This window comes from Bufo gargarizans, chromosome 5, assembly GCF_014858855.1.
Source record: "Bufo gargarizans isolate SCDJY-AF-19 chromosome 5, ASM1485885v1, whole genome shotgun sequence".
Classification (NCBI taxonomy): Eukaryota; Metazoa; Chordata; class Amphibia; order Anura; family Bufonidae; genus Bufo; species Bufo gargarizans.
The window spans coordinates 32,773,028-32,788,345 of NC_058084.1; the positions used below are offsets into that span (position 1 = coordinate 32,773,028).

Sequence of the window (15,318 nt, forward strand, 5' to 3'; positions counted from 1 at the left end):
GGTGGTGATCGTACTTACCTAGTCCCTGCTGCTGGGTTCCAGATCCATCATTCCAGGGCCATCTCCTCACGGCCCAGGTCTCTCGGAATCAACATAATTTTGATGGATGCCAAGTGATCGCTGCAGCCAATCACTGGCTGCAGTGGTGACCTGCCACCCATACAGTACGTTACTGGGCCAGTGATACGGTCATGGTCCCCCCCCCCCACCCCATCGACAGAGGTTGATCTCAGTGCCACAGGGAAAGGAAGAGCCGGCCCTGGAGAGACAGACACTGAACCCAGCAGGGGGGACCAGGTAAGGGCTCATGCACACGACCGTATGTATTTTACGGTCAGCAAAACACGGATCCACAAAAAACACAGATGACAGGTTACAGAACGGAACAGCTGGCCCCTAATAAAACTGTCTTATCCTCGTCTGTTGTGCGGACAATAATAAGACATGTTCTATGTTTTTGCAATACGGACATGTGGACATACGAAAACGGAATGCACATGGAGTAACTTTTGTTTTTTTGCCGCCCCATTGAAAAAACTGAACGGACATGGAGAGAAAACATGTTTGTGTGCACGAGCCCTAAGTATGATCTCCACCGTGGGTCCACCACTCTGGGAGGTCTGTCTAACTCTTGGATAACCCCTTTAGATATCCAGGATAGCCATGCTTGTTCAGGTTCTTTTTGTTCTGCCACCAAACCCCATAACACATGCCTCATTTGGGACACTTGGGTAAACATCCTATTTATTCTATTCCAAGAAAGGGCTAGCATATAAGGTGTCTGGTAGCTGGCTTCCTTTCCTTTCACAATTAGCAAGCACCTTCTACCAAGTTTAACATACATTTTAATGAGGGTGTCTAGAGTCAAACACAACTTTCCCCAGTGGTTTCTGGGTGCACGTTATCTATATTGTGTGCCATTTCAAAGATTGGAAATTAGCAAATGTTGAGTCCATTCACAAGAAAGGTAGTAGGGAGGAATCGGGCAACTATAGGCCAGTAAGCCTGACATCAATAGTGGGGAAATTAATGGAAACATCTAAAATCCCATGGATTGAAAGATGAAAAACAGCATGGGTTTACTTCAGGGAGATCACGTCAAACTAATCTTAATGATTTTTTTGATTGGGTGACTAAAATAATAGATGGAGGAGGTGCAGTAGACATCGCTTATCTGGAATTTAGTAAGGCTTTTGATACTGTCCCACATAGAAGGCTCATCAATAAATTACAGTCTTTGGGCTTGGACTCCCATATTGTTGAATGGATTAGGCAGTGGCTGAGGGACAGACAACAGAGGGTTGTAGTCAATGGAGTATATTCAGACCATGGTCTTGTTACCAGTGGGGTACCTCAGGGATCTGTTCTGGGACCCATATTGTTTAATATCTTTATCAGCAAAATTGCAGAAGGCCTCAGTGGTAAGGTGTGTCTTTTTGCTGATGATACAAAGATTTGTAACAGGGTTGATGTTCATGGAGGGATACACCAAATGGAAAAGGATTTAGGAAAACTAGAGGAATGGTCAAAAATCTGGCAACTAAAATTTAATGTTGATAAGTGCAAGATAATGCACCTGAGGCGTAAAAACCCAAGAGCAGAATATAAAATCAGTGATACAGTCCTAACCTCAGTATCTGAGGAAAGGGATTTAGGGGTCATTATTTCAGAAGACTTAAAGGTAGGCAGACAATGTCATAGAGCAGCAGGAGATGCTAGCAGAATGCTTGGGTGTATAGGGAGAGGAATTACCAGTAGAGAGAGGGAGGTTCTCATGCCGCTCTACAGAGCACTAGTGAGACCTCATTTGGAGTATTGTGCTCAGTACTGGAGACCATATCTCCAGAAGGATATTGATACTTTGGAGAGAGTTCAGAGAAGAGCTACTAAACTGGTACATGGATTGCAGGATAAAACTTACCAGGAAAGATTAAAGGACCTTAACATGTATAGCTTGGAAGAAAGACGAGACAGAGGGGATATGATAGAAACTTTTAAATACATAAAGGGAATCAACAAGGTAAAAGAGGAGAAAATATTTAAAAGAAGAAAAACTGCTACAAGAGGACATAGTTTTAAATTAGAGGGGCAAAGGTTTAAAAGTAATATCAGGAAGTATTACTTTACTGAGAGAGTAGTGGATGCATGGAATAGCCTTCCTGCAGAAGTGGTAGCTGCAAATACAGTGCAGGAGTTTAAGCATGCATGGGATAGGCATAAGGCCATCCTTCATATAAGATAGGGCCAGCGGCTATCCATAGTATTCAGTATATTGGGCAGACTAGATGGGCCGACACATTCTATGTTTCTATATTTATATTTTATAGATGGTTAGCAAACAATTTAGTTCAACAATTATGGCCCTTTATGAGGCAAAGCTCAGTTTCGGACCATTGAAACTGGCAGACTTGATGGAAATAGTTTTTAATTGACAATTGGGGACGATTAATTGAATGTTCTGGACTATCAATATGACAGCTGGGGGATCAGGGGCATAGTTTAAAAAATGTGGGGAAAAAATAAAATACATGTAATCAGCTTATCACACTGTATACACAGCCAATGATCAACTAAAAAATCCAAGACTAATCACTTTTTCAGAAGACCATGGGTAGTCATCAGCCATCATGAATGATTGTTTGTGTGGATGATAATTGGTCGAAGTGGTCTCAAATACAATTATTGCAGTGTGTCTAATTGGTGGTGTTGTCAACCTCCCCCCATATACAAACAAAAGCTGGCCATAGAAATCGGACAATATGGCCTAACAGGCTTCCTTCTTCCTTTCAGCAAGCAGTTAGCAACTTAGACCACAATGTAAACTAAACAATGGCATTGGCTATTTAATTAAATCATGGCTGACCAGACTGGATGTCCAATATCGTCTACAGCTACCTATACATATTAGATTTCTGGTGGATTACATTGTCAAAAACATCAGGACCTGCTGAGATGTAGGGATGAGCGAATCGACTTCGGATGAAATATAATACTATACTTTGAATACTGTACTAAGAGAGCGCTTCACGAAGTCTCGCGAGACTTCACATAATAACTTCATAAATTAATTTCTACTGTAAAAAAACATTTCCCGAACTCGGGTTCGGTTCCAAGGTACAACTTGGAGAGAAGTTGTATGCGAATCGACTTCGGATGTTTCATCCGAAGTCGATTCGCTCATCCCTATTGAGATGAGTTCAAATGTTCCTATAGAATTTCGAAGGTGTGCCCCACTGATATAACAACATCACCTGCAGTACCTCAGACCTGAGGGTATCTGCAATTGCTTGTTAAATTATGTGTATATTGTTATGTTATGCACTGTTCTAACCACCTTGTTCCCCCCCTCTTGGTAGGAGTGGGCTGGTCCTACTTCCTGCCAGGAGGGTGAGTTCCTGAGAATTAGTAAAGGGGATAGGAAGCACTGAGCTCCTACACCAAGGGAACATATCCAAATCTCATGTGAGAGCATCACTCCAGAGATATCATCAAAGTCAAGAACACTCCAAAAAGCTTCACTGTGCCTAGACAGGTGGGGGACTTCCTGCTGCAGGTGGGGGACTTCGGCTCAGACATCCATCACCTAGACCTCTTCCAGACCATTTAAATATCTTAATGCAGGATATGCCACAAGTTATATTTTGCACCGAGAGACTGTTATACTTTTACTTCTGGCCTGATTCTACAAACTACCTTTCCACTTCACCGATCCCCAAGGAGCGACGGCCTGACGGAGTACACCGTGACACAACACCTCAACAGGGCCACCACCACTCCCATCCTTGGTTGAATGTTTTTGAGTCTGATACTACTGCTTCACCTGAGATTAGTTAGTGCTGCTGTTTGTTTCCAATTCAAAAAGGGTGTATATATTCAGAAAAGAAAACATGCTAAATTGCTATAGAAGGCCCTATATAGTGATATACCTGTCCTCCTACACTGTGCATCTTCTACATTCCACTGCTCCTCTCTGTTCTTTGCTATGGATGCTTTTTCCAATTTAGCTTGACCAGTTGCCTAGCAGACCCCCATTAACCTACTTCACACTGGACACAATGCAGCCCCCCTCCCTCCCATGCCTGTTATGCAAATTAACCTCTCTGCCGTCCTCCCCCCATTAATAACAAACTAACCACTGGATACATTGTATATATTTCTTACAAACCTGCAGAACAATAAATATTTACTGTTTTGGAAAGTGCAGAGCAAGTGGAGGGGGGTCAGCCCTGGATGGGCTATGCAGATGAGGCTGGAGGGTCTGTAATGATTGCAATGTGCACTCAGTATGAAGGATGACCCTATTGAAATCATTTCAGAGCAGCCCTGGAGTTGCTAGGACAACCACTGCTCTCTTGGCTTATGTGACAGTGAATGTGACGTCAACTGGAGGCAGAGCCTGAGCAGTAAGCCCCACAGCCCAGAGGCTTGTGAATGTGCTGCATGGTGGAGCAGGAGGAACTGTCTGCTGCTGCTGCTGCTACTACTGAGGCTTCTCGTTGTCTGCAGGAGAATGGACTGCTAACTCCCTGATCAGCCTTGCATCTGGTAAGCACACTGCTGGCATCCCTTCCTGAGATCTTCTTGTTTGCACCCTTGGAGAGAGCAGGCACAACTTTTCTCACAATGTACCTGGGATCAGATACACTGTGTACTTTCTGTAGATTGTCAGATTGCAACACAAGGCGAAAGGAAGTGACTGCATAGCTGATGCATGGTCCTAGAGCATGCTGTAAGTGCCGCAGAAGTCTCCTGGGCAGCCCAGGAAGGACATGCTTGTGTTTCTGTAGCTGATCCTGTTTAGTAGTGATACTGGATTATAGTGACATTTCATTAAAGTGAATCTGTGTCACAGACATATGGCTGGGCGCTGGGTGTGAACAAACTCAAATAGCAGGAAACACCCCCTATGTTTTACTGTACGGCGCCCATATAGCACAGTACTGTGCCCATTTAGCACTGTACTGCGCCCATATAGGACAGTACTGCGCCCTTATAGCACTGTACTGCACCCATATAGGACAGTACTGCGCCCTTATAGCACTGTACTGCGCCCATATAGCACTGTACTGCGCCCATATAGCACTGTACTGCGCCCATATAGAACAGTACTGTGCCCATTTAGCACTGTACTGCGCCCATATAGCACTGTACTGCGCCCATATAGCACCAAATTGCGCCCATATAGCACCGTACTGCGCCCATATAGCACCGTACTGCGCCCATATAGGACAGTACTGTGCCCATTTAGCACTGTACTGCGCCCATATAGCACTGTACTGTGCCCATATAGGACAGTACTGCGCCCATATAGCACTGTACTGCGCCCATATAGCACCGTACTGCGCCCATGTAGCACTGTACTGCGCCCATATAGGACAGTACTGCGCCCATATAGCACTGTACTGCGCCCATATAGAGCCGTACTGCGCCCATATAGAGCCGTACTGACCCAGTCAGATCAACCCATATCTGTTGCTTCTGTATACTTATGCAGTTCAATGTAGCAAAATGTATCCCCTTTACACTCGTATACTAACATGACTCCATGTGGCACCAGTAGTGCACCTGTGCTGTATAGAAGCTATATAGTCCTTGCATCTCACTCACATTACGAATATGTAGAACTGTAAAGCGCCTATATAGCATGGTATGGTAGTGCGGGTGCATTACATTGTACCCATATAGGACTATCCATATAGCACCGAATGGCTCCCACATTATATTATATTAATAAACATTGCACCCAAGTGGCACTATTCATATGGCACTGCATGGCTTCTACATTATACTGTAATAATAAATGTTGCACCCACGTAGCATTATCCATATAGCTCTGAATGGCACCTACTACGGTATATATTGCACCCATGTAGCATTATCCATCTAGAACACTGTTTCATGTTGATCTGCCGCCTGTACTTTGCACTCACCTGTATATAGCACTAGGTTGCACTCAGATGTATATTGCGGTGCTTTATATGCACTAATATAACACTTTATTTAATATTTAAATTAATTGGATGTAGTTTTACGCTGCATCCATACTGGATTACAGTATATTACATTTTTATGCCCATGCTGTGTGCCCATATAACACTGGGCAGTAAATGAGGGTACCTACCATAGGATAAGGTCTGTAAGTGACTGTGCTGGCAGATGAATTCAGATTTGCTTGCAAAAAAAATGAAACAAAGTGTAAGTAGTTGGTGTCTGTGGTGTGGGTGGAAGGTGACAGCGACATGATGCAATCTGCGCCCGTCCTGCTCGCTGGGGCTGTGCAGCGCTCACAGGGCTTTTCTGTGGCATTTCAGCTGTTGCTTGTCACATAGAGCCAGAAAAATAAACATATAGCTAAATGTTAACCACAGGAACTTTACTTCTGCCTGTAGATAGGACGGTGCCAGCTGGCAGGACCTGGCGCCCCTGCAGCCAAAACTGCCTTATGTACATTATATTACAATCTAATATTTGCCTTTGAAATGCAGTGACGCCCTTTTTCAGCATGGATTTGATTTGCTGTGAGAATAGGATTTATCTGTGCTAAGTATTGTAATCCCGGCCTATGTCAGAGACAGATAAGTGAGGTGGGTAATTGTCAGCATCATGACAGCTCCTGGGTGCAGGTATTAAGGGCAGGTTCCCTGCAGAGAGGTGCACGGCCGAAAGAGAGAGACGTCTACAGTACAGCGAGCGGCGCATGGGGGACATGTCTGTGCTGTATACTGCATGCAGCAGATCGACGTGTACAACATCTATCTATCTATCTATCCATCCATTATCTATCTATCTATCCATCCATCCATCCATTATCTATCTATCTATCTATCTATCTATCTATCCCTCCAATATCTATCTATCTATCTATCTATCCATCCATTATCTATCTATCCATCCATCATCTATCCATCCATTATCTATCTATCTATTATCTTTATTTTTTGTTCGGTCTTTTTAAAAGATTCTGCGACAGAGGCCTGAACGGAGCCTCCAGTACAGATGTGAACAAGCCCTTATAGGTTTGTCGTAATTATAGTAATAGAAACAGTAGGGCCGTAAGTTATCTATCTATCTATCTAATATCTATCTATCTATCTAATATCTATCTATCTATCTAATATCTATTTATTTCTCTATCTCTCTCTATTTATTTCTCTATCTCTCTCTATTTATTTATGTATCTTGGATCTATTGATCTATCTCTCTGTTATCTATTATCTCATATGTATTTATCTATCTCATATCTATCTTTCTATCGATCTAATATTTATCTCTCTATTATCTCATATCTATCTATTGATCGATCTATCTCTCTGTTATCTATCTCATATCAATCTAACAATCTCCTATCTATCTAATATCTATCTATCTAATGCCATCTGTCATATCTCACTTCCCCCTAAAATGGTCAATGAAATGATGGAGTGAGGATGTAGGTGAGTATATAAATACTACACAAATACACATTTGGAATTAAGAAGTCAGAGAGGGGTGACAACCCCATTGGGAGCATTATTGGTTGTCAGCTACATAAAAAAAAAATATATATATATATATTTTCTGATTATTTTTTACGCTGTTTAGCTAATCTTGTAGGGTGTAGTGTTCTTCCTCCATGTTAACAGCAGTGCTCCATACTGATTGGGGTACAATTCCTATATGGCCTTTAGGATTCATCAGTTTATTGATCTCCTTTTTCATGATGTTCTCAGCCTTGGTGTCACCAGTATTGACTCCTTTACAGCAGAGAGGCACGAGAAACACTCAGGGTTGTAGTTACAGCTGGTGTGTCATAGGCATGCCGAAAAAGCACCCCATATCTATCTATTATCCATCCATCTCATATTTATCATCTATCTATAGCTCTCTATTATCTTCTCTCTCTCTCATATCTATCTATCTATCTATCTATCTCCTATCTATCCATCTATCTATCTATCTATCTATCTATCTATCTATCTCATATTTATCATCTATCTATAGCTCTCTATTATCTTCTATCTATCTCTCTCTCTCATATCTATCTATATCCTATCTATCTCCTATCTATCTATCTATCTATCTATCTATCTATCTATCTATCTGCTATCTATCTATCTATCTATCTATCTGCTATCTGTCTATCTATCTATCTATCTATCTATCTATCTATCTATCTATCTACCTATCTCTCTCATTTCTATCTTCCCAGCTCTGACAATAGCAGAGGAGGTATAAAGTATCTGACAGATGCTCGAGTGGCTTAGACTCAGGATGCTGCTTATGTACGTGTGTACGTGGTTTTGCAGTCACGTTTGTCTCAGGCCACTATTACTGTTGTAGCCGTGGCATTAGTTAGACTCATTAAATGTGTTCATTTAAACTGGTTAGAGGTTTGTGAAATGAGTCGTTCTAGTGCTATAGGGCTAGTGAAATCTCAGGGCCCTGCGCTACACATGTACTATACATTATACAGTATAGTATTATTATTTATTTTAAAGTGCGATTAATTCCATGGCGCTGTACATTTAGACAGGGTTACACAAATATAAAATATACAAGAAACAAGAAACTATGAACAGACTGGTACAGAGGGGGAGAGGAGCCTTCCCGCAAGAGCTTACAATCTATAAGGGTATTTGTCAACAATAAAACAAGTATCTAAAAGAAAAAGCTATTTCCCTTAAGTTTAAAAAATCAACTGGCAATATTATTCCTTCAGCTGTCTTCGTGTATGACGATAGGTGACAACATGACCTTCTCTACACTGGCAGAAGATGTAGTCATCCGGAGTTATTAGACTCCTAAAAGGACTTGCCCGGTTTGGAAAACCTGTTAGGTAATTCGGAGTTATTAAAAGGGGCTCCCATTTATTTCCCAAATCTATTTGCCAGGATACAAACTGTCCAGGAGGAGTATCTCCCACTGTGGTGGACCTGGCATGTCTGTGTGTTATATAGAAAGCCATATGGTTTTAACGAGAACTGTGTAATGCTTCATTTCTCCTGTGGTGGCGCTGAAGCAGAAATGAACACTTACTAGCAGTTTTCCCCTCAAAGTACAGCTGATCATTGCAAACCCCAACATCAGTACACCATACAGTTAGCCTACTGATGGATGACCGGTTCTTAAAGGGGTTGTGCAGCCTGTTTATATTGATTAACTATCCTCAAGATAGGTCATCAATATCTGATCGGTTGGGATCTGACAGCTGGCACCTCCGCCAATCAACTGTTTGAAGAGGAGGTGGCGCTGCTTCCTCTTCATTACACTACGCGTTGTCTCCCTTGCAGTGGTGGCATAATGTAATTACACTGCACTGCCAAGACGACTGGCAGTGTAATGAAGAGAAGCAGCACTCGCATGGAACAGCTGATCAGCAGAGGTACCGGGTGTCGGACCCCACCGATCAGATAGTGATAGGTCATCAATGTAAAACCCCTGCACAACCCCTTTAATCCACCAACAATTATCTGGGAAGCAGATGCTGGTTATGCATTTGCCTCTGTGTTGGGCACCTTTAAAAGGGTTGTCCCACGAAAAATATTCTACAGTTTTCAAACCAGCACTTGGATCTGAATACTTTTCTAATTGCATGTAATTAAAATTGAGCACAGCCACTCAATTATTCAATAAAGTGTGTTATTATAGCGCCACCTGCTGTTTTTTTTTCTTATTTCTTTGTCCTGCTCACTGAGATGGCACATGCTCAGTTTCATCCTTCAACTGCCTCCTGAGCTGTGATAGGGAGAGCATGGACACGCCCCCTGAGCTGTGATAGGGAGAGCATGGACACGCCCCCTGAGCTGTGATAGGGAGAGCATGGACACGCCCCCTGAGCTGCAGCAGAATAGACACTCCCCTTGAGCTCCCAGCTTGATATAAATTTAGTAGAGCATTGAATGTGGAGATCTCTGGATCCATGTGAGGTACAGGGCCGGTTCTAGCTTTGTTAGAAAGAGGTTGTCATGTACTATAGGATGTATATATATGGGATATCCCCTTTAAGAGAAATGTTTTACTATTAGATGTCGGCCTTTTGAATGAATACATGAATGAAGCCTTTCTTTGGTACCATCTCAGCATGCATACAGCGAACGGCCTCTCGTTCTTCTCTCCTTGTGCCCTAATAGAGCATATGAAATAAGGCTGTGGAGAAGAAACAAGCCATTTTATAGGACTACTCTCAAGAAGACAACCTCTATCCATATGCACTGTTAAGGCATGTGAACATCAGAGACATGGAGCAAGGAGGGGGGGGGGGATATCGGCTTTATAAACCAGAATGGAAAGCCACGCTCTGAGAATCATCTTCATCTGAATGGCTGCCATGTAATTCTGCATTTGTCTGGCTGGCGGTAGCTTCCCCTTACAAAAGCTGTTTGCTGCGGGTGGTGGCAGACAGACCCACAGTGATTGCTAATCATGAAGACTTTAATCTGAGAGCGGTATAAAGGTAGCCATACCCATCAGACCAGGGCCGGCTCCAGGTTCATGTGGGCCCTTGGGCGATAAATCCCAGTGGGCCCCCGTGAGGCATTTTTTTACATTGACATGTCCCCCTGTGGCTCCCACACGGTATAATGACCCCCAGTGACCCCTATACAGTATAATGACTACTAGTGGCCCTTCACACAGTATAATGACTACTAGTGGCCCTTCACACAGTATAATGACTACTAGTGGCCCTTCACACAGTATAATGAACCCCCAATCCCCCCCCCCCCCCCGTATTATGACCACCTGTGGCCCTGCATTCAGAATAATAACCCCCAGTCGCCCCCATTCAGAATAATGACCCCCAGTAGCCCCCACACTGGGGGAATACTGTATGGAGGGGGCTCTGGGGGTCATTATACTAAATGGGGGACACTGAGGGTCATTATACTATGTAAAGGGCCCTCACAGTATAATGACCCCACAGCGACACTCCATGCAGAATAATGACCCCTAGTCGCCACCACACTGGGGGTTATACTGTATGGAGGGGGCACGAGGGGTTATATTTAATGGGGGCTCTGGTGGTCATTATGCTAAATGGAGGGTCAATGGGGATTGTTATACTAAATGGGGGGCACTGGGAGTCATTATACTGTGTAAGGGGCCCTCACAGTATGATGAATGACCCCCCAGTGGCCCCCTCACATACCTATCATTGCAGGGGAGCTGGTCGTCCTGTCCATCACTAACCGCAGCTCCCTGCGCTCTTTCTCTCCTCCGGCCCGCTGCAGCAGTGAGCCAGGCCTGGAGCAGAGAAGGAGATGTGCAGTGATGTAGCTGGAACTGACTGGGCCCCACAGCAAATTTTAGTACGCCCCCCTCCTCCCCAATGTGTGTTCACATCACGTTTTCCTATCGGTTTGATGTATACAAATGTGCAGCGCTCCACGTTTTTGTATCCTGCAGAGTCAAGTAAAAAATGCATACGTTAACGTATATGGTTTTTTACAATGGAACTGTATGGTGACCGGACGCCACTGTACGGCATCAGTCTGAGGCATCTGGTAACGCATACATTTTTGGTATACATTAAATGGATGGCACAAATGGGATGTGAACCCAGCCCTAGTGTCAGAATAAGCCCCAGTACACAGCGGAGCAGCGTGGCGGAGAGGGGAGGCCGCCATGTACTGACAGAGCGCTACCTGGTCCTGCTGGTCAGGGATGAGGACTGTGCTTCCCAAGGATCATTTTCTACTGGGAAATACAGTGCACAATATAATACACTAGAATCCATATAATATAAAGATATTAGCCCTACCCCCGAATAATAATACAATTAGGGGGTCATTTATTACATAGAAATACGTCTGTTAGGCTACTTTCACACTTGCGTTCGGGGCTCCGCTTGTGAGTTCCGTTTGAAGGCTCTCACAAGCGGCCCCGAACGGATTCGTCCAGCCCTAATGCATTCTGAGTGGATGCGGATCCGCTCAGAATGCATCAGTCTGGCACAGTCTGTCCTCCGCTCCGCTCAGCAGGCGGACACCTGAACGCTGCTTGCAGCGTTCGGGTGTCCGCCTGGCCGTGCGGAGGCGCGCGGATCCATCCAGACTTACAATGTAAGTCAATGGGGACGGATCCGTTTGAAGTTGACACAATATGGCTCAATTTTCAAACGGATCCATCCCCCATTGACTTTCAATGTAAAGTCTAAACGGATCCGTTTGCATTATCATGCAAACGTATACGTTCTGAACGGATGTAAGCGTTTGCATTATAGGTGCGGATCCGTCTGTGCAGATACCAGACGAATCCGCACCTAAACGCAGGTGTGAAAGTAGCCTTAGGCTACTTTCACACTAGCGTTCGATCGGATCCGTTCTGAACGGATCCGCTCATAATAATGCAGACGGAGGCTCCGTTCAGAACGGATCCGTCTGCATTAAATTGGCAAAAAAAAAGCTAAGTGTGAAATTAGCCTGAGCAGATCCGTCCAGACTTTTACATTGAAAGTCAATGGGGGACGGATCCGCTTGAAGATTGAGCCATATTGTGGCATCTTCAAACGGATCCGTCCCTATTGACTTACATTGTAAGTCTGGACGGATCCGCATGCCTCCGCACGGCCAGGCGGACACCCGAACGCTGCAAGCAGCGTTCAGGTGTCCGCCTGCTGAGCGGAGCGGAGGCTGAACGCCGCCAGACTGATGCAGTCTGAGCGGATCCGCATCCATTCAGACTGCATCAGGGCTGGACGGATCCGTTCGGGTCCGCTCGTGAGCCCCTTCAAACGGAGCTCACGAGCGGACAGCCGAACGCTAGTGTGAAACTAGACTTAGGCGTATTTCTGACACAGATTGTGGCACAAAGGTCCTTAGCACCGCAATCTGTATCTTTTCCCGCTCATGCCAGGTCTAAAAAAGGATGGCGTGGGCAGGGAAAGGGATACAGTTATGGCCATGCAGTTATTGGATACCACCGCCATATAGTGATAACACCGCCATACAATGATAAAACCACCATACAGTGACCGGATAAAAGGGTATAAGAGGGCACAGTACAGGGAATGACTATGGGCACTGCACAGGGTGTGGTAAGAGGGCACAATGCAGGGTATAAGTGGGCACAGTACGGGGTGGGGGGCACAGTCACATGACCCTGTGACGTTAGAAGGTCCTTATGGTGAATGCTGTTCAGATGCCACCATAATGAGAGGCAGAGGAGTGAGACAGGGGCCCTGGGTGGACAGGAGGGGTGGACACAGCAAGTAGGGGGAAGGGGCTCTGAGGGGGATTCATACAAGTAGGGGCAGGAGGTCTGTGCAGGGCACCAATAGGAGATAGGAGGGTGAAAACGGAGCTCTGGATACATGAGGGAGGAAAGGAGACAGCAGGGGCCCCATGAGGATGAGATAGGACAGGATATGGGGGGGGGGGGCAGGTGTCATGGGGGCAAACTGCTTAATGAAACAGTAACACAACTAAATAGAATGAAGCAGCAGCCGATCGAAGAGACCCCCCCTTCTGTCCCAAGAGACATTCACAGTGCAGACTGCAGACTCACTCACAGACTGTCTTCAGCTCCAGCTCCAGCCCTCGGTCTCTCTCCTCAGGCAGCGTGTGTCCTGTGTAGAGGGGGCGTGTCCTGAGTCTCTGCAGCTCAGAGGGCCCCACCAAAGGGGTACTGCGTAAGTGAAGTGACAGCAGTGAGAGCTCCCATCTGTATTGATGGAAGTGCTCATAGCAGCTCAGTGGGCCCCCCCAGGAGCATTGGGCCCCGGCACTTGCCCGGGGATGCCGGGTTATGACGCCGGCCCTGCATCAGACTAAAGTTAGCTAAATCCACTGAATTTGGTGGGCGTGGGTGGCCATCTCTCGACTTTTCTTCTGCCTATATTAAGGAAAAAAGACTGAGCGAGTTGAATTTCAACATGTCCAATCATTTGTTCTCCAGGAAAAAAATCTGCTAAGTTAGTTACTGGTCATTTAGAATACATGCATGCATGCCTGGCCGAATGAGCGTGCATATGTAAGGTAGGGGGGAAAGAATGGGGTCATCGGGAGGAATAGCTGTCAGCCAAATAGTAAATTATGTGTATGGCCAACCTCACAAAAGAAGAAGTGTTATGAATTCAGTCGCTTTTTTGGGGCAGGAATTTGTTTAAAGAAAACCTGTCACCACTAAATGCTGCATGTTATAGAGCAGGAGGAGCTGAGCAGATTCATATATAGTTTTATGGGAAAATATTCATCAGAACTTGTAATTTATTAGTTTAAATCTCAGCTCTTTCTGAGCTTAGTTGTACACAGGGGCCATTTTTATCAGCTAGCACTGTATACACGCTTACACAGACAATGCTATTGATCAATAATAAGACTGCCCTGTGCATAACTATCACTGACTGACAGCTATCTCTGTATTTACACACACTGATAACACCTCCTCTGTGTACAACTGAGCTCAGAAAGAGCAGAGTCTTAAATGTATAAATTACAATGTCATTTTGCCTGCATATTGCACTGCATTTCGTGGTGAAAGGTTCTCATTTCCCTTTCTTCTTAACTCCTAGAAAGGATTCTGGGTTTCCTGGCCTTAGTGCTTACAATATTATGTATTTTGTAGTTTTTGTGCTTGAATGAATAAAGCTTCACATGTAATCCTGTGCTGTGCAGTAACAATAGCCAGCAATCAATACTTAGCTTTCATGGCACTAATGTTCACTGATCTGATGAAAGTAAATATTTGTGGTTATTAAATATGTAATTTTACACCTATTTTATTAACAAACCTCTATGTACCAAACAGTGGCTGCCGAAGCTCCGGAGGTGACGTCTCTCGAGAAATCTATCTGTTTTTGCTATTAAACAATGTCACTTGTATATTTATCTACTTTGACATTTGCTCTGTGGTTTTGGTACCTGATCTGATCTTGACTTAGTTTCTGTTTAGATTTCATGGTTACAAAACGTCCCCATTTATCAAATTTTTCTTCCGCGAGGGATTAAAGGAAATCAGTCACCAGTGACCTCCCTATTCCACTGTTTGCATAGACACATAGCTGTGGTTCACCTGATTAAGAAGCTATTTTTCTTTTGTTGATCCAAAGCTGCATTTTTAAAGTTTTGATTCTTAAAGGGGTTTTCCAGGTTGAGAGCTGAACCCGGACATATCCCCTTCTTTCCCCACGCAGCCCCTCTGACATGAGCATTGGAGCATTACATGCAGGATCGCGCAGGGCACCTATTTGTAAGCCTTGCTTGCCTGCTCCCTTTCTTAAAGGGGTTGTCTCATCATGGACAATGGGGGAATATCACTAGGATATGCCCCCATTGTCTCATAGGTGCGGGTCCCACTGCTGGGACCTGCACCTATATCCGGAACGGAGCCCCGCAAGGTGGT

The 15,318-nt window shown here is 44.5% G+C and overlaps 1 protein-coding gene across 1 annotated transcript in view; it reads left to right on the top strand.

The window, feature by feature from the left end:
* The first annotated feature begins 4,411 nt into the window (after positions 1-4,411).
* The window catches only part of NCALD (neurocalcin delta), a 99,787-nt gene continuing 88,880 nt past the window's right edge, over positions 4,412-15,318 (top strand). The window contains exon 1 of the mRNA XM_044293279.1: positions 4,412-4,545. The gene's annotated coding sequence lies outside the window, so the exon portion shown is untranslated. The remainder of the gene's footprint in view (positions 4,546-15,318) is intronic.